The sequence below is a fragment of the Pantherophis guttatus genome, chromosome 5 (assembly GCF_059756535.1).
Source record: "Pantherophis guttatus breed Tessera chromosome 5, ASM5975653v1, whole genome shotgun sequence".
In the NCBI taxonomy this organism is placed as follows: Eukaryota; Metazoa; Chordata; class Lepidosauria; order Squamata; family Colubridae; genus Pantherophis; species Pantherophis guttatus.
Genome location: NC_142067.1, coordinates 93,742,322 through 93,759,799, shown reverse-complemented (window position 1 = coordinate 93,759,799; position 17,478 = coordinate 93,742,322).

Here is a 17,478-nt window from a genome sequence, read left to right as displayed (position 1 = left end):
CGTTAAGCAATAGCCTTCATACTTTTGTATATACCTGCTTAGCAGGGCTTTTGGCCCCCCCCTAAGTGGTGTTCTTTTTTATACAAAGTCAGCTTATTGCCCCCATAATCCGGGTCCTCATTTTACCTACCTTGGAAGGATGGAAGGCTGAGTCAACCTTGAGCCTGGTGAGATTCGAACTTGCAGTAATTGCAGGCAGCTGGCAGCTAAGTGCTATTTAACAGCGCTTTAGTCCACTGCTCCATCAGGCTCCTTGTATAGCACCTAATTCATGGGCAGATCATAGCCCATTGATATTAAAGTGGAAAGGGAGAGCAAAAACAAGGGGAAGATGGACCATGAATCAAAGGGTGATAAAAGAGAAAAAGTATACACAATGGATGGAAAAAGAACTAGACTTCTTCTTGAAGGAAAACTCAAATGAAGATATGACTTTGCAGAATCTTTGGGACACAACTAAGGCCTACATTAGAAGTTTAACAATAGCATATGGGGCGAGGAGGAACAAAGAAAAAAGGAAACAGCAATTGAAATTACAAGAGAAATTGGAAGAATTAGAGCGTAAGATGCAAGATTCCCCAGATAAGAAAATTAGAGAGGAAAAATATTTGGTCAAACATAAAATAAATTTGCTTGCCCAGGAGGAAATGGCCCAAAAGCTTAGAGCAGCGAAACAGGTACATTTTGAGCATGCCAATAAGCCAGGGAGATGGCTGGCGTATAAATTAAAAAAGGACAAAGAAAAAAGATTAATAACACATCTGCAGGATGAAGAGGGGAATATCCATCATTGAATGGATGAAAAAAAGAGAATAGCCCAAAATTATTTTGGAAAACTATATAGTCAGGAGAAAATAGAAGAGGAAGAAATAAAGAACTACTTAAGGGATAGAAATCTCCCGATAATAACAGATGAAATGAATGAGATGTTAAATAACAAAATTACAATGATGGAGATGAAAGTGGCTATTCAGAAGCAAAAAAATAAAAAAAACCCCAGGACTTGATGGTATCCCTTTTGAGTTCTACAAAGAGATACAGGGACCTGTGGAAACGCTACTCTTGAACATATACAATGAAGCTTTAGGGCAATCCAAACTACCAAAGACATGGATGGAGGCACTGATATCACTCATCCCAAAAGACCCCACAAATACACAGCAAATCAAAAACTATAGGCCAATCTCACTACTTAATGTGGACTACAAAGTATTCGTAACTATAATTGTTGAAAGAACAAAAAAAAAATATTAAATGAAATTATTGATTCGGACCAGAATGGATTTTTTGCCAAACAGACATATAAGGAACAATACAAGAATTATCATGAATTCATTAGAATACTATGAGGCCCACCCGGATAAGCAGCTGGCATTAATGTTTGTGGATGCTCAAAAAGCATTTGATAATCTAAACTGGAACTTTCTTATTAATCAATTGGAAATTATGAATTTTGGGGAGAAATTTACAAATATGATTAGAGCAATTTATTCAAAACAATCAGCTAAAATAATCATAAAAGGGGAAACAATGGAGAGGATTAGTATAACTAAGGGGGTAAGAAAGGGATGTCCCCTGTCACCCCTCTTATTTATACTATCACTGGAAATATTATTAATACAAATTAGACAAAACCAAATGATAAAAGGGTTGAAAATTAAACAGGAGGAATATAAAGTTCAAGCTTTTGCAGATGATCTGGTTTTTATTATAGAAGATCCTTTGGAGATGGGAACCATCTTGATTCATGAAGTAGAAGAATTTGGTAAAGTGGCTGGATTTAAAATAAATAAGGAAAAAACTAAGATATTAATCAAGAATTGTACCAAAAGGCAAGATGAGGGATTGGAAGAGAAATTGGGGATTCAAATTGTTAAAAAGGTAAAATATCTGGGAATTTGGCTAATGGCAAAATGTTCTACATTAAAAGACTATAATTATAAATTATAAATTGGTACAACAAATACAAAAAGATTTAGACATTTGGGCAAAAGTACAGATATCTTTATTTGGTAGAATTGCCGTAATAAAAATGAATATACTACCAAAATTGCTATATTTATTTCAAACAATCCCAATAAGATTAGGGAAAGTATTTTTCGATCAATTGAATAGAATAATAGGTAAATTTGTTTTGTTGGGGAAAAAAAGCCCGAATAGAACACAGGTTCTAGTTACCTTTACTACCGGTTCGCAACGGGGCCATGTGCGCGCTTGCTTCGCACACAGAAGCATTTTGATGATGTCCCCCGCTGGTTTTACTACCAGTTCTATAGAACCGGTGTGAACCAGGGGCAACCCACCACTGGATGGCAAGCATTTTTATGGGAAGGAAAAAACAAGACCCACACATACTTCCAGAGATATCTAGTGCGAAATGCTTTGTTAAATATTTGGGACAATATAAGAAAAAATCACTATATGAAAGTTCCAGTTTAGATTTCAACAATGGAAGCCATAATCTATCTCGATGTGTTGGACATAAACAAAGTAGTGAGATACTCGGAACTTTTAGATGAATTTGGAAACTTAAAATCAGAGCAGGACTTAAGAAATCAGGGGATAAAATTTGATTGGTGGACATACCTGCAAATTAGAACAAAATACAAAAAAAACCTGGGAACAATATGGTATCTAAACAGAACAATTGGAACTTGATAAGATATTATTAGGAACGGGGAAAAATGATTATAAAAATGTATAATTTTTTGTTAAAATTCAAAACAGAAGAAGAAACGGTGAAAGAGACAATGATTAGTTGGGCAAGAAATTTTGGTCATAATATTCAATTAGAGCAATGGGATAGATTGTGGGAGAGAAACTACAAACTAATGATGTCAGCTGCTTACAAGGAGAACCTCTATAAAATGTTTTATCAATGGCATCTGCCACCAGCGAGATTGGCCAAGATGTTCTTGAACAGATCCCCGGAATGCTGGAGGTGCGGTCATAAACAGGGAACATTCTACCACATGTGGTGGACCTGCCCTAAAATCCGAAAATACTGGTGTAAGATAAGAAAGTGGCTGGAGGAGATCACAGAACAGAAAATAGAGATGAAGCTGGAACTTTTTCTCTTGGGCATTCTTGAAGGGAAAACGGAGAAAAAATTACAGTATATAATAATACACATATTAACTGCAAGTAGAATTGTTCTAGCATAGAACTGGAAACAACCAGATATTCCTCCAGACCAAATTATAATTTAAAAAATCTATCATTGTGCAGAAATGGACAGATTGTCCATGGAAATGAAGGAGAGAGAGGAAACCGAGTACTATCCAAATTGGAACAGATGGTATTCCTGGCTTGAAAGGAGATGGAAAAAAATAAGAGATATCTTGTTAAGTATAATATATAGAAGGTAAAACTGTTGAAGAAATATAGTATATGAAATTGATTTATGAATAGAAATAATTGTAAATATAAATCAGGATGTAATTTAAGCTAGAGATATATAGAATTAGAAATTTTGTAAATATGTATGTTATGATAGAGATACCGATATAGAAAAGCTGTTATTAGTGGAAATTTTTTGTTATGTTATTTTTTCTATGTTTTTTTCATTTTTTTCATTTTGTGTCATATTTTTGTATTGTGTTTTTAAATGTTGGAATTTCAATAAATATTATATTTTTTAAAAAGAAAGGAAACCATCATACTGTTATATAATTGGATAGGACCATAAGAATCCACAACAGTCCCCAACCTTTCTGGATTCCCGGACCAGCAGGGGTAGAAGAGATGGTTCCTTGTGAGTGGCGGGTGAAGATGTTCGTATGCATCTCCATTTGCACAAGCATGCCGGTTCTGAATGGGCTACGGCCCAGGGGTTGGGGATCCCTGCTCTACAATGGGCAGGAAAACCAATTAAACCATCTGTGAGAGATGGTGTCCCACCTCTCTTTAAAAATTGCCCAATCCTAGGTAGACCGTAGGGGATGTGGTGGTTCAGTGGCTAAGATGCTGAGCTTGTCAATTGAAAGGTTGGCAGTTCAGCGGTTTGAATCCCTAGTGCCTGTTCGGTGAGTTCCCATTACTTGTCCCAGTTTCTGCCAACCTAGCAGTTTAAAAGCATGTAAAAAAATGCAAGTAGAAAAATAGGGAACACCTTTGGTGGGAAGGTAACAGCATTCCGTGCGCCTTTGGCGTTTAGTCATGCTGGCCACATGACCACGGAGATGGCTCTTTGGCTTTGAAACAGAGATGAGCACTAGACTCGTGAACGACTAGCACATATGTGTGAGGGGAACCTTTACCTTTACCTTTAGATAGACAATTCTATTCTTTTACAGATCTTACCATCACATAAAGTGTCTATTTATGTTTAAATGCAATGTAGATGAGTGAAACTCTACCCACTGTTTGTCTCCCTTATTTCTGTAGGCAGGGCCGGATTTAGATGAAAAGAGGCCCTAGGCTATTCCACTTATGAGGCCCTTTCACCTATAGTGAAAGTGTAATTTTAATTTTGCTAACAATTTGAATGTAGGCCCCTCTTGATCTTGAGGCCCTAGGCTGAAGCCTAGTTAGCCTATAGGAAAATCCGGTCCTGGTCTGTAGGCAATGAAAATAATTTGTAATGTTTTTTTATGGATTCTTATATATTTCTCAAGGTGGTCTACTTGCATTGACCACTAGGTGGCACTACATGGGGATTCATGCAAGTCTGATGTAATTCAATGGGATTCAAATCCTCTATCAGGTCTTTATAAGAAATGGATTTAAGCATTTTAGTTTACTTTCTACAGTGCCTTAAGCTTTAAGAGATACCTAGGTTCAGATACTTAGTGCTTGCAGAAAGAGATTACAGACGTTCTCAGAATAGCCTTACAGTCTCCCTTCTTTTAAGCTCTCAGAGCAGAGGGATACAGAGATTACATTAGGTTTATCCACAAATATGGGTCATATGGTATCTCTTAGTGGTCAATCTAGCAAAAATACCACACATTTTATTTAGTATAATGTGCACTGTATAAAACTAAAGAAATTTACCACCACTACCATCACCACCACCACTTCAAGAAGGGAGACCGAAACACTGGTGTGCTGGAGCTGGTTTGTGAGAACTGATTGTTAAATTTTCCAAAATGTTGTAAACTAGATGAGCGCAGAGCTGAGCCACAGTGGCTGGGGTGCCGATCCACCATTTGGTAACATGCTGTGCCTGCAATGGCTCCAGCAGTGTCTATGAGGAAACTATTTGGGGAAGGATGGAAGGAGCTGGTTGTTAAGCATTTACCAGCGCACCACTGAGTGAAAGTCATGTAAAACCCCAAACATGACAGAGAGTATCTGAAATTAGAAATTGAAAGTATGGATTAGAACTATGCAGATTTCAAAAAGCAATCCATTTTGGATAAACCCCTCCAGCATCATGATCAATGCCAGTTTCTTTTATGTGGAAGGGGCATATTTAGTTGGACATCTGATGTTAACTGTTAAATGCTCTTAACATAAGAAGAGGGAGGGAAAAAAAACCCCAAACCTTTCAACCAGGAATTCAGAAAACAAAAGCCTGAACATTCTTTTTCATTTCAAAGTACTCAAGTTTTATAAGCTCTTTATATTTTTTTAATGAGAGAAAGAGTGGGAGAAACATGTAGGCTTCAATGTTCTCTCATACTGTTATTTCTTTTGGGGTTTTTTTTTGTTCCAAATTAAAATAGCAGACATTAAAATTTCATGATTCACTTTGAAGAAAAGTGGAATAATTAAAAGCTTGTATGATCGATGCAGCAAGAAGCTGTGGAAACTGGAAATAGGAATTAGTTAGGAAAAATTGTTTGCCTTCTCAACCAGTTGGGATCCTCACTCAAGAGACTTACTGAAATTTAGTATTCGGGAGAACTGGCAACTATTCCACCTGGTCAAACTCTATGAGGATTTTTACTATAAACTACTGCAGAAGCAGAGAACTGCCATGAATGAGCTACAAGGCTGGTTTTAAATTCAAATGAAATAAAGCTTATTTTTTATATTCTAGAGGTGCCTACTTTAAAGAAGCTGCACCAAGGAATGCAGTTTTCATAATAATAGGTTTCCTTTCACACAATGTCACCATTAGCTTCTCATAAACACATTCCTAATAAATATGTTCGGGTACATCATGAGTATGGGGGAAGTTACAGTTTGGGAAAAGCTAATTTAGATAAAAATATGGTCTACAAAGTCCTATTCAGCTTGGCATTGAAGTATCTTTAGAGGTTACCACTAATTCTACGTTCTTCAACTAGAATGTACCTCCAATGTTCATTTGATAGCTAGGGATTTTGGGGTGGTCCAGACCAGTGGTGGGTTTCAATTTTTTTTACTACCGGTTCTATGGGTGTGGCTTGGTGGGCGTGGCATGACATGGCTTCGTGGGCATAGCAGGGGAAGGATACTGTAAAATCTCCATTTCCACCCCACTCCAGGGGAAGAATACTGTAAAATCTCCATTCCTTCCCCACTCCAGGGGAAGGTTACTGCAAAATCCCCATTTCCTCCCGATCAGCTGGGATTCGGGAGGCAGAGAATAGATGGGGGCGGGGCCAGTCAGAGGTGGTATTTACCGGTTCTTTGAACTACTCAAAATTTCTGCTACCGGTTCTCCAGAACTGGTCAGAACCTGCTGAAACCCACCTCTGGTCCAGACCACGTGAGACTCAGTAAAGGAAGTTGGGAACTATATTTTTCAGCATATCCTCCATCCTTATCAAACACATTATCACTAAAATTCATATTTTACCACTAAAATTCAGATTTATTGATTTGATATTTTTATCTTGCTTTTACTTTATAAATAAGTCAAGGAGATGAACGTACATAATACTCCTTTCTCTTCCTATTTTCCTCACAGCAACAAACCCAGTGAAGTGTGTTGGGTTGAGAGAGTGAGTGGTCCAAAGTCACCCAGGCAGCTTTCATGTCTAAGTCTCTGATGACCATATAAAACTATTGCAAAGAGCAATTTTGTTTTCAAATTGGATTAAAAAGATATTATTTTTATTATTGATTTAGCTTAATAGTTAAACCTATCTTTATTAAGGAATACATTGATCAAGAGTACTGAAGCTACATTGCCTTGAAATAAATCAAAATAGTTGCTAAATTTGACTGTTATGATCATCTGCCCCACCCAATAATCATATCTGCCAAAAGCATATGCTTATCTGCCCCTAATTATAAATACATAGTGAAATATTCAACCATGATAGGGCAAACATTTATTCTACACTTTTTTATGTGGACGGGGGCATAGGAAAATGGAATTTATTCATCAATTTGATTTGAAGAAATTGCCTTGCATTTTTTTCTTCCTCAAAATATTTTAGCAAAATCATTTTGGATGGGACGGTTTCCTTGTAAGTACTGTGTTCTTGCACTCACGGTAGGTGCAAGAGGGCAAGGGGTGTGTCTTTCCTGGATTAAGTATACATTAGTTTCAATTTGGAAAATAATGGAATCCTTTGCTGAATTTTCCAAAATGTTGGAAAAGTGGTGATCAGATTTTTGATGGAGTATTTGGCCTGGAATAGGTGACAAAATCAATATAGTTGCTAAATTAATGGCCAGTCATCTTCTGCCTGCCTGCCTGCAGATCTATCTCTATCTATCTATCTATCTATCTATCTATCTATCTATCTATCTATCTATCTATCTATCTATCTATCTAATGTATGCATTTCATTAGTTCAGATTGGGATATGTAAAACTCACTTGTATTGAAGAGAAATGCTAATGAAGAAGAAGCCCAGACTGCCTAAACAGAAGAGGAAATCCTGAGGCATCAGGCTGGCTGAAGGTCCTGTAGTCTAGAACAAAACCAGAATGGCAGGAAACATTTTTGAAGAGGAATCTGAAGAAAAAGGTAGCTAGCTGGTTGGCAGGTGATAGGGCAAAAGGCTTTGTTCAGTTTAGCATGTGGCTCTTCAAACATTTCTATAAGTCCATCAGTTTTCTGAGGCTGCATTGAAAGAGAACCTTTTTACTTTCACCTGGATTCTGCTCAAGTAAGTTGCTTACCTGCAACTTACAGGCTTAAGTAAATTGGCTTCCCTGAGTCAAAGCTTGCAAGCAATACTTGCCAAAGTTGAGTTCTGTCTCTTTAATACAGGATACACCAAGCTCTGTTTCTAGAATGAACGTACCCATATTTTTCAGTGTATAAGACGCACCTTTCCCCCCCCAAAAGGGGGAAAAATTTAGGTGCGTCTTATACACCGAATGTAGCCCTGCCCACCTGCTGGCCCCCACCCTTTGGCCTCTGCCTCCCAGCAGTTTACCTCCTTGCAGCAAGCAGCAAGAAGAAACAGCTCATTTCAGCTTCAGCACATTCTAATTAGCACAAGTTGATTGTCCATTGGATTGGCCTCTCGACCCTCAGCTGTTTTGCTCTCAGTTGTTTTGCGTGGGCCTCTGCTGCTTGCTGCAAGGAGGTAAATTGCTGGCAGCAGATTTTTTTTTTCTTGTGCTAATCAAGCTATGCTGAAAATGAAAATGAAAGTAAAGCAGGCTATTTGTTGTTTGCTGCAATGAGGCAAAATTGCTGGAAGGCAGAGGCAGAGGCAGATTTCTTTTTCTTGTTTTCCTCACCAAAAAAAGGAAGGTGCGTCTTATAGTCCAGAGCGTTTTATACTCCGAAAAATATGGTACTTTATGAGAGGTGCTTTTGTTTGGGGAGGACTGAAGCTTTAGGAAGATGATTGTATAATTACTAATATCCCTATCTCCAAGATTTAAAGGGACAGGTGAAAATAAAACCATCTTCAAATCTAGTGTCAGCTCTTCAAGTTAGACCAGGCTAGGAAACCAGAGTATGAATGCCAATATTACTTTTATTATAAGGTTACAATAACAGAATCTTCCAAGTCTGAATGCACTTCTCTTGTTCCCTTTCTGTTCATAAGTAGGGAGGGTCATTTTTGAGACTTTCTCAAATTACATTTCTGCTCTGGACTCAGATTCTATTTATCTGACTGTTGCCTTGGTTGCAGCTCTTCTTCCTGTTCCTCAAATCATATTCCATTTACTTCTCCTCTGATATCATTAAAGAAGTCTTGTTTCTACAGCTTAAACTGCACTCAGGTGCTTCCCACATCACTGAATGTTTGTTCCCTGTCCATTTCATGCAACAGCTCCTCCCAGTTCAGTAGTTGTCAGAAGTAAGTCTTCTAATTGGAAATAGCTTCAGGTGCCCAGAACGTGGGGCTATGGGCACCACTGAGAGAAAGTTTGGGAGGGAGAACAGAATATTCCAGAATTCTTTAGAACAACCAGTTCCTGAAGCAATGAAGTTTTACACATATCTGCTATAGAGAAAAAAGAGTAAAGTTGTACAAATCCATATATATATACACAGAAACATGGATAAAGCATCTCATTTTTAAATTTCAAAAGAAACCAGATTTTTTCCCCAATTTTCAGGGGCACTTAGTAGCTTTTGGCTGTCTCTGCATGCATATTGCCTGCACAGCTTGCTTTCAAATACATATACCTGAAAACAGTTGGGGGCAGTTTCCAAGGAAGCTGAATCAGCCAGGACAAAGGCACAGTTACTTTAATTATTTGAAAGGAGAGGCTCTACATGTATTACTTTGCGTTCTAAAGAATTCCACATCCTGAAATCTTCTAAATGTGTTCTAATTCTGAGACAGCTTAGCCAAATAAGTTGTAGTGGTAAAGTTCAAGGAAGGCACCCAGTTAGGGGAGGCCACTAAGTCAAGAAGCAGGCATGTGATACACTTGAAGTTGTTGAACAGAATATCCTTCTTCTGATAAATTTAATTGTAAACTATATGGACCAATGGGTTTCTCTTCTTAATTAATCTTACAAGGTATCTGAATCAACAGGAAGAATTTACTGAAATATTAAAGAGACAAAACAGATATGGAATCAATTTTGTGGATAACAACAGGATAGTGACATAACTAAAGCGAACAAGAATGACTTAATTCTCTTCAGTTGGAGAGAGAAATACATCGAGAGTAACAATATTATGTTACAAAATTTAATTAGAGAATGAGTTGCATACTGGAGAGTTTTCCTGATTAATTGGGAGATTTATTATGTTCCTCCTGCCTCTAGTTGTGGAAATTAGCCTGTGTCATTATGACTTACTATTATAACGCAAATTTGATTGACATTATTACAATATACATAAGGATATATTGTAATACAATAGGGCTTTTTCCAACACCCTATTCATGTCAAAATAAGTTAACAATGTATACATTAATTAATAAACCATGTATCAGTATACTGTATTAATGACAGTATATTATGACCAGCATATTTAATGCAAATCATATGCTAATTGTAATGTTAATCATGGTACTATGATAATATGTAGTTGTACATTATGTATTAGTACGAATAAACTTGGATGAAAAATAAGTATATGAGATACTTCAAAAGGGGCCTCAAAGAAAGAAATGTTTGTCTAGGAAGCTCTTATGCAGCATATGGAAAATGACACCTTCAAAGAATTTGCAACAAGATCCAGGAGATGCAGTTTATATCTCCTGAAAAGCCTACTTCCTAAAACACCAGGTGATTCCTATGTGATCAGAATGAGGCAAAGGCATTCTGGTGGAAAAGTTGCAAGAAATGTGAGGAAAGTGTCAAGGTAGGACTATGAAAGTTTGATGGACTGGAAAAATCTTCTTCAATAGTTCTATATACAGGTAGTCCTTGACTTACGACCACAACTGAGCCCAAAATTTCTGTTGTTAAGTGAAACATTTGTTAAGTGAGTTTTGCCTCATTTTACGACCTTTCTTGCCATGGATGTTAAGTGAATCACTGAAGTTGATAAGTTAGTAACATTAAGGGTTGTTAAGGGAATCTGGCTTCTCCATTGATTTTGCTTGTCAAAAGTTTGCAAAAGGTGATCACATGACTTTGGGACATAGCAACAGTCATAAGTATGAACCAATTGCCAAGCACTTGAATTTTGATCACATGATCATGTGGATGTGCAAAGGTCATAAGTATGAAAAAATGGTCATAAGTCACTTTTTTTCAGTGCCATTGTAACTTTGAATGGTTACTAAATGAATTGTTGTAAATTGAGGATTACGTGTATTGCATAGAATGAGACACCCAGTGTATCCTTCAAAAATTTAAAGTAATCTTAGCAACTAGATTTTGCTAAGAGTATGCACAGGAATATGAAGAAATGGGCCTTATAGTTCAGAAAGCGAACAATAGAAGCTGTCTATCTTGCATTTATTTCCATGTGTCTATGTAAAGCAACAAGTACCGGTAGTACCATGGGCCAGGCTAGAAACTGGGAGGTCTGCTTTAGGCAAAAGCAGGGGTGAAATCCAGCAGGTTCTGACAGGTTCTGGAGAACCAGTAGCGGAAATTTTGAGTAGTTTGGAGAACTGGCAAATACCACCTCTGGCTGGCCCCAGAGTGGGGTGGGAATGGGGATTTTGCAGTATCCTTCCCCTGGAGTGGGGAGGGAATGGAGATTTTGCAGTATCCTTCCCCTGCCATGCCCACCAAGCCACGCCACCAAGCCACGCCCACAGAACCGGTAGGAAAAAAAATGGATTTCACCACTAGGCAAAAGGCTAGTCACTTCTCTCAGTACTAGAAAGAAGGCAATGGCAAACCATTTTCAAAATCTTGCTAAGCAAATAGGAGTAAACACTAATTTAAAGCATGCATGCATATGCACATACACACGTGCCTGAGTCAGACATGATTGGGCAGCGATATAAATGGATCTAAAAAATAAAGAGTAAAAATTATAGTGGCCTTCCGTCTACTCACCTCAGAGGTATTTAGTAGTCTTCGTATGAAAAAAGAAGAAAAGCAAACAGGCAGATGTTTTACTATGAGCAATCTATCAACCTTTAAAAAAAAAAGATACATGATTACTAATTATTTTTTTAAAAATAAATTATTTGGGTTTTTTCCAGATCAGAATTTAAAAATATTGATTGAAAACCAGCCGTCCCTACTGATATTGTTAGAGAAATCTGTACAAAAGTAGTTAATCATTACAATTCAGTAAGTTATGTCTGCTTTCTTGTATAATTGCAAATGGTAATATATGTGCCATGTGAACAGAGCCTTAAGTCTTCTTTTCTATGGAAAATTTATGACACTTGCTGCATAATTGCCAGAAGCAGTCCTCTATGTAACTGCAAGATCTGCATCTTCCCTTGAAATATATTGAAATAGTTTATGGCTAATTTATTTATATCTCACTTGAGGGAAATGTAATTGATAAACTATTTCCAATACTTAAAAACGGAAGTGTCTTATTAAGCGCCTGACTGGGAAAGATCTTTTGTTATTTCTTTGAATTTATCCATTTCTTCCAAGCTACTGTATAACTCCTATAAGAAAAAAAAAATACAGAGATGTAAATTTTTGTGCAAATTATTGTTCCATTAAGCATACTTAAACAAATTGTTCCGAATTAGCTTCCAGATATAAATATCTATGCAGACGTGCCCCTCCCAATCTATCCCCCTTAAGCCCCTCAACTATTAAATACACTAAATATCCAGTTAAAATGAAAGAGACGCATATGGACTTAGATTTTCTAATTACTTTACTTAATGATGGGTTGGCAAACACAACCCATTGACTTAGAGCTCTGATAAGAGAACCTCCTCCTTCTCCAAAATCCTGTTGCTGGAGAGAAAGAGAGAGAGAGGAAAAAAATGGTTTCAGAAAAACATTCAAAGAAAGAAAGGGTCAAATCCTTGGGGGAAAAATACATGCCCCATTGCCACATTTATGTTAATGCAATATTCTGAAAGTTACAGAATATAAATCTTGTGTATGTACAGCTGCTTTCTATTATTTTTCACCATCTAAATTGCAGATGGAGAATCAGCAGTTACATTCATTACCATGAGGCCTTTAAGGAACAATTTGTTTGGAAGAAGGAGCTTTCTTCCCCAGGATCATCTTCTAGGTGGAAAGAGAAATTGTCAGGGAAAAAAAGGAACAAAGAAAGTGGATTAAAAGAGAGAGAGAGAGAGAGAGAGAGAGAGAGAGAGAGAGAGAGAGAGAGAGAGAGAGAGAGAGAGGCATTTGGATTATTACAGCTCTTTTACTAGACTGCCCGAGTTCCCAATTCAGTCTTTGAAGATGAAATTTGGGATCTTGCACATGTCATACCCTCTCGATCTATAGTTACACCCATAATAATCAAAATTCTTTCTTAGAAGACTGATAGGGCATAAGTAAATTTCACAGAAAACACTCAAAACCCCTTTGAGTTACTACTTGAAGATATAACATGGAAAATTTCAAAGGGAGAAATAGTTGATAGGCTGGAAAGGTAAGATTCTTATTCTGAGGCAAATTTTATTTTATTATTCTTTAAATTATCCATTTATCTACTTTGATCATGAGAAGCACTTAGCTTCTGATTATCTGACTGGAGTAAGATTGAAGGGGTGGGCGGGAAAGAACCAAATTATCCAAATATAATTAAGGTGAAAAATTTAATCTTTGATTGTCAAGCCAGAGAAATTTACTGATTCTTTTTAGGTACTAATGCTCTACTTATGTTTTTCTAATTGTTCCATTATACAAAATTAAGCCACTGAAATTCATGTTAAACTATATCGAGGATTTCGATTCAAACCATCAAGACTTTAAGAATCACTACAGGGCACAAATATATCCATGTATTATCTATGTTGCAGTGTGACAGAGAAAATCAAGAGTCGAAAGCTGCAAGATGATCATCATTAACTGCATCATATTTTCTCCAATATGGACTGCGTGTCCAATAGTCCATTATCACTACTGCGAGAACAATCATAGGCACTATGAGACCAGGTTGTCATCATATTGACAAGCAGGAGTGGCTATGGAAAAAGCAAGTACAGCAAAAAGTATGGCAAAAGAAGGTGGCCTACAAGAATTGTCAAATGAGGAAAACTATCAAAACCTGGCAAAATTAATCGTTGCAAGAAGAGTACAAAGAAAGCTGTTGCAGAGGCCAAGGAAAATCACTATTGGGACTTATACCAACAACTGGACACAAAAGAAGGTGAGAAAGAAAGAAAGAAAGAAAGAAAGAAAGAAAGAAAGAAAGAAAGAAAGAAAGAAAGAAAGAAAGAAGTCATGACAGTCGGCTTTTCTCAGTCGTCTAGGTCATGGTTGTCCCAAAGGTGCTTTTTCAGGAAGCAACTGGACTTTCTTGTTTTTTCTTTTGAAGACATTTTGCTTATCATCCAAGAAGCTTCTTCAGCTCTGACTGGAAGGTGGGGAATGGAAGTATTTACATTCCTTGCAGACAGCTTTCTTCCCTGTGTCCCATCCTGCAGCCAAGAAGGTTCCACTCCCATTTGTACTACTCAGGTGACCCTGAGGACACAGATAAACCTCCAAGTGGCCTCAATGATTCTCTAAAAAGAATGCAAATGACCAGCTGTCTGCAAGGAATATAAATCCTTCCATTCCTCACCATCCAGTCAGAGCTGAAGAAGCTTGTTGGATGAGAAGTGAAACATCTTCAAAAAAAAAAATAAGAAAGTCTAGTTGCCTCCTGAAAAAGCACCTTTGGGATGACTAGGAAAAGCTTTTGACTATTTTTTGCATCAACTGATAAGGCAAGCAATATATGACCTTGGAATGAGGGGTCCTTGGTGCTCTCTGAGCTAGCTTGTTTTCTTGAAGTTTCATTACCCAAACTAGGTAACATCATCAGTATTAGCACTGATGATGTTAGTTAGTTTGGGTAATGAAACGTCTGCAAGAAAACAAGCAAGCTCAGAAAGCTCCAAGGACCCCTTGTATCAATCCTGAGCTACAAATATTCTCCTTTATTAGTGAGTTTAGTATGGCCAAGCAACACATAAAATGGAACCAGATGCTCTATGATAATACCGAGTAAAGCTGAGTAAGATGTGGTGCTGGCCGTTCTGACAGCTTTCGTGTGAAAATTGGTATGCCCTAAGGCACAGCATTATTACCACTGCTGTTCATTCTCATCATGGATACCATCATGTGAGATCAGCATCACAGTGTCCCCTGGTCCTTGCTCTATGCTGATGATGTCCTACTCGCAGCTACCACCAGGGAAGAACTGCAGTGCTGTGTTCAGGCAAGGAACAACTGCTTTCGCCAATTCTGTTTGCAGCTCAATATCAAGAAGACCGATATCTAGAAGCCAGCTGAGCATTTTCACTATCCAGTCAATGGTGAAGACCTAGTGAAGACAAACTCCATCCATTATGTAGGATCCCTATCATGGGTGGGTTCTAAAAATTTTTACTATTGGTTTTGTGGGCGTGGCTTATTTTGTGGGTGTGGCTTGATGGTCATGTGACAATTCTTTAGGATTTAGCAGAGGTACTGGTTTACTAGGCTTTTAACTGCTTGCAGAGCTGTATTGGTCTACCCATTTATTTTTGCAGGCACCAGTCTACTCATTTGTTTTTGGAGGCACCGATCTACTCATTTGTTTTTGGAGGCACCGGTCTACCACCAAACTGCCTTTTACCACTGATCAGCTGTAGCGCGGCCCTTTGAAGCCCTGCGGCAAGAGTTTAAACAGTTTTTTTCCTTCTAGCTGATCAGCTGGGACTCAGGAGGCAGCAATAAATTGGGGGTGGGGCCAAATAAAAGGCAAGAATAATGCGGAGGGGGGAGGGCAGAGCTGGTGACATCATATCATCACTGCTACCAGCTTGACGGAACTGGGAGGAACCCACCACTGATCCCTATGCAAAGTGATGGCAACATTAATGGAAAAATATGCATGAGGGTGAATACAACATGGCTGCAGTAGAAAATTACTGAAGTGCTGTGCGTCAACACATGCCAATTCACTTAAAATCAGAAATGTATAGCATAATGGTTCACCCCATAGCACTGCATTGTGTTGCTGCTGGCCAACCACCAAAAATGCTGAATGGAGGTGCATCTGATCATTAGACCTCTCCCCTTTTGACCTACATCAGCAATGAAAGAGTTTGGCAACAGATGGGTGTTGCACAGATAACAGATAACATGTGGGAAAATTGTCTATACTATATGGCCCACACCGTCATCTTCACTACCTATCACTTTTACACCAATAGTTGTACAGAAGACCAAAGCAAAGGTGGTAGAACACAACTGACACAGACACAAAGTGCGCACAGTTGCACCTGGTTGCTGCATTCCATTGTATGAAATGGTGTTTATTTATCTGAAAAGTGGAACCTGCATCTACTGGAAAATGCTAGGAAGAAGACCAACTATGCTAGATTATTATAGCCAGCAGAGTCAGCAGTAAACTGCATTGACACAAGAAGACATGGGTGGAACATTCTCATCAAGTAGATGCTGTCATTAGGTTTCTTGCATCTCAATAATTTGACCTAAATAATGAAATGTATATGATACTTTCATTATGCAGATTATCTGATGACAGCTCGAATCAAATGGCTCTTAACTTTTCATATCTTAGGTCCCTTAAATCATCCTATGAAAGAACTTGGGTCCGTCCAGAATACGAAAAAACACACACATATGCATGTATGTTTGTTTATAGGCAGTCTGTATTACCTGTATCAGTTGTGATAGTTTTAAGGATGTAAGAGACTTAACCAGGGGTAAAATCCAGCAGGTTCTAACAGGTTCTGGAGAACCAGTAGCGGGAGTTTTGAGTACTTTGGAGAACCAGCAAATACCACCTCTGGCTGGCCCCGGAGTGAGGAGGGAATGGGGATTTTGCAGTATCCTTCCCCTGGAGTGGGGTGGGAATGGAGATTTTGCAGTATCCTTCCCCTGCCACGCCCACCAAGCCACACCCACAGAACCAGTAGGGAAAAAATTTGGATTTCACCCCTGGACTTAACCCTGTTAATAATTTTTACTGGTACAACTAAAATAATGATTGAGAAGTAGTGTTTTCTCCTATGGTCAAACTGAAGAATATAACCAATAAAAATATTGAACTAAAAAAATGCTACTTTATTCCACCTCCAAAATCCAAATCTTTCAGAGATTGCTTCAATTATAGATTCCAGAAAACATTGCCACGATGCTGTTGCCTTTGCTATGACATTTTCAATGGGAAACTAGAAGCCCTGATCTTCTTTTGCCCCTCTCCTTCCTTGTGGGCTCTTTCCTGATTTGGGATGGAGAATCTGCTCCCATGTTGTCTATGTGTATCATCACACATTTTCAGCTGGTTTGGTCAACCACCTTTCCTAAAAGTCATTTCTGAAGCTGGAATAGAAATGCTGACAAATGCAAAGTAGGTTTTCAGGGATCTAGTGATCCTATTTTGGAGAGAAAGTATTACTGCTGTAGCTTTTCCCACACCTTAGAAATGTCCATTTCTATTTCTATTTCTTTTTTTTTCCCCAGCAGAGTCCTATGCTTTACAGTAGTAGGAGGAGTACATAGCAGTCTTAAGTTTTTAGTAGTAGGAGGACCAAGGGAACAATAGTCAGAGGGAAAATAAAGCTGTCTCATGTCATATAAAAGTGAATAAACACAAAATTCCAATTTTGCAACTCTGA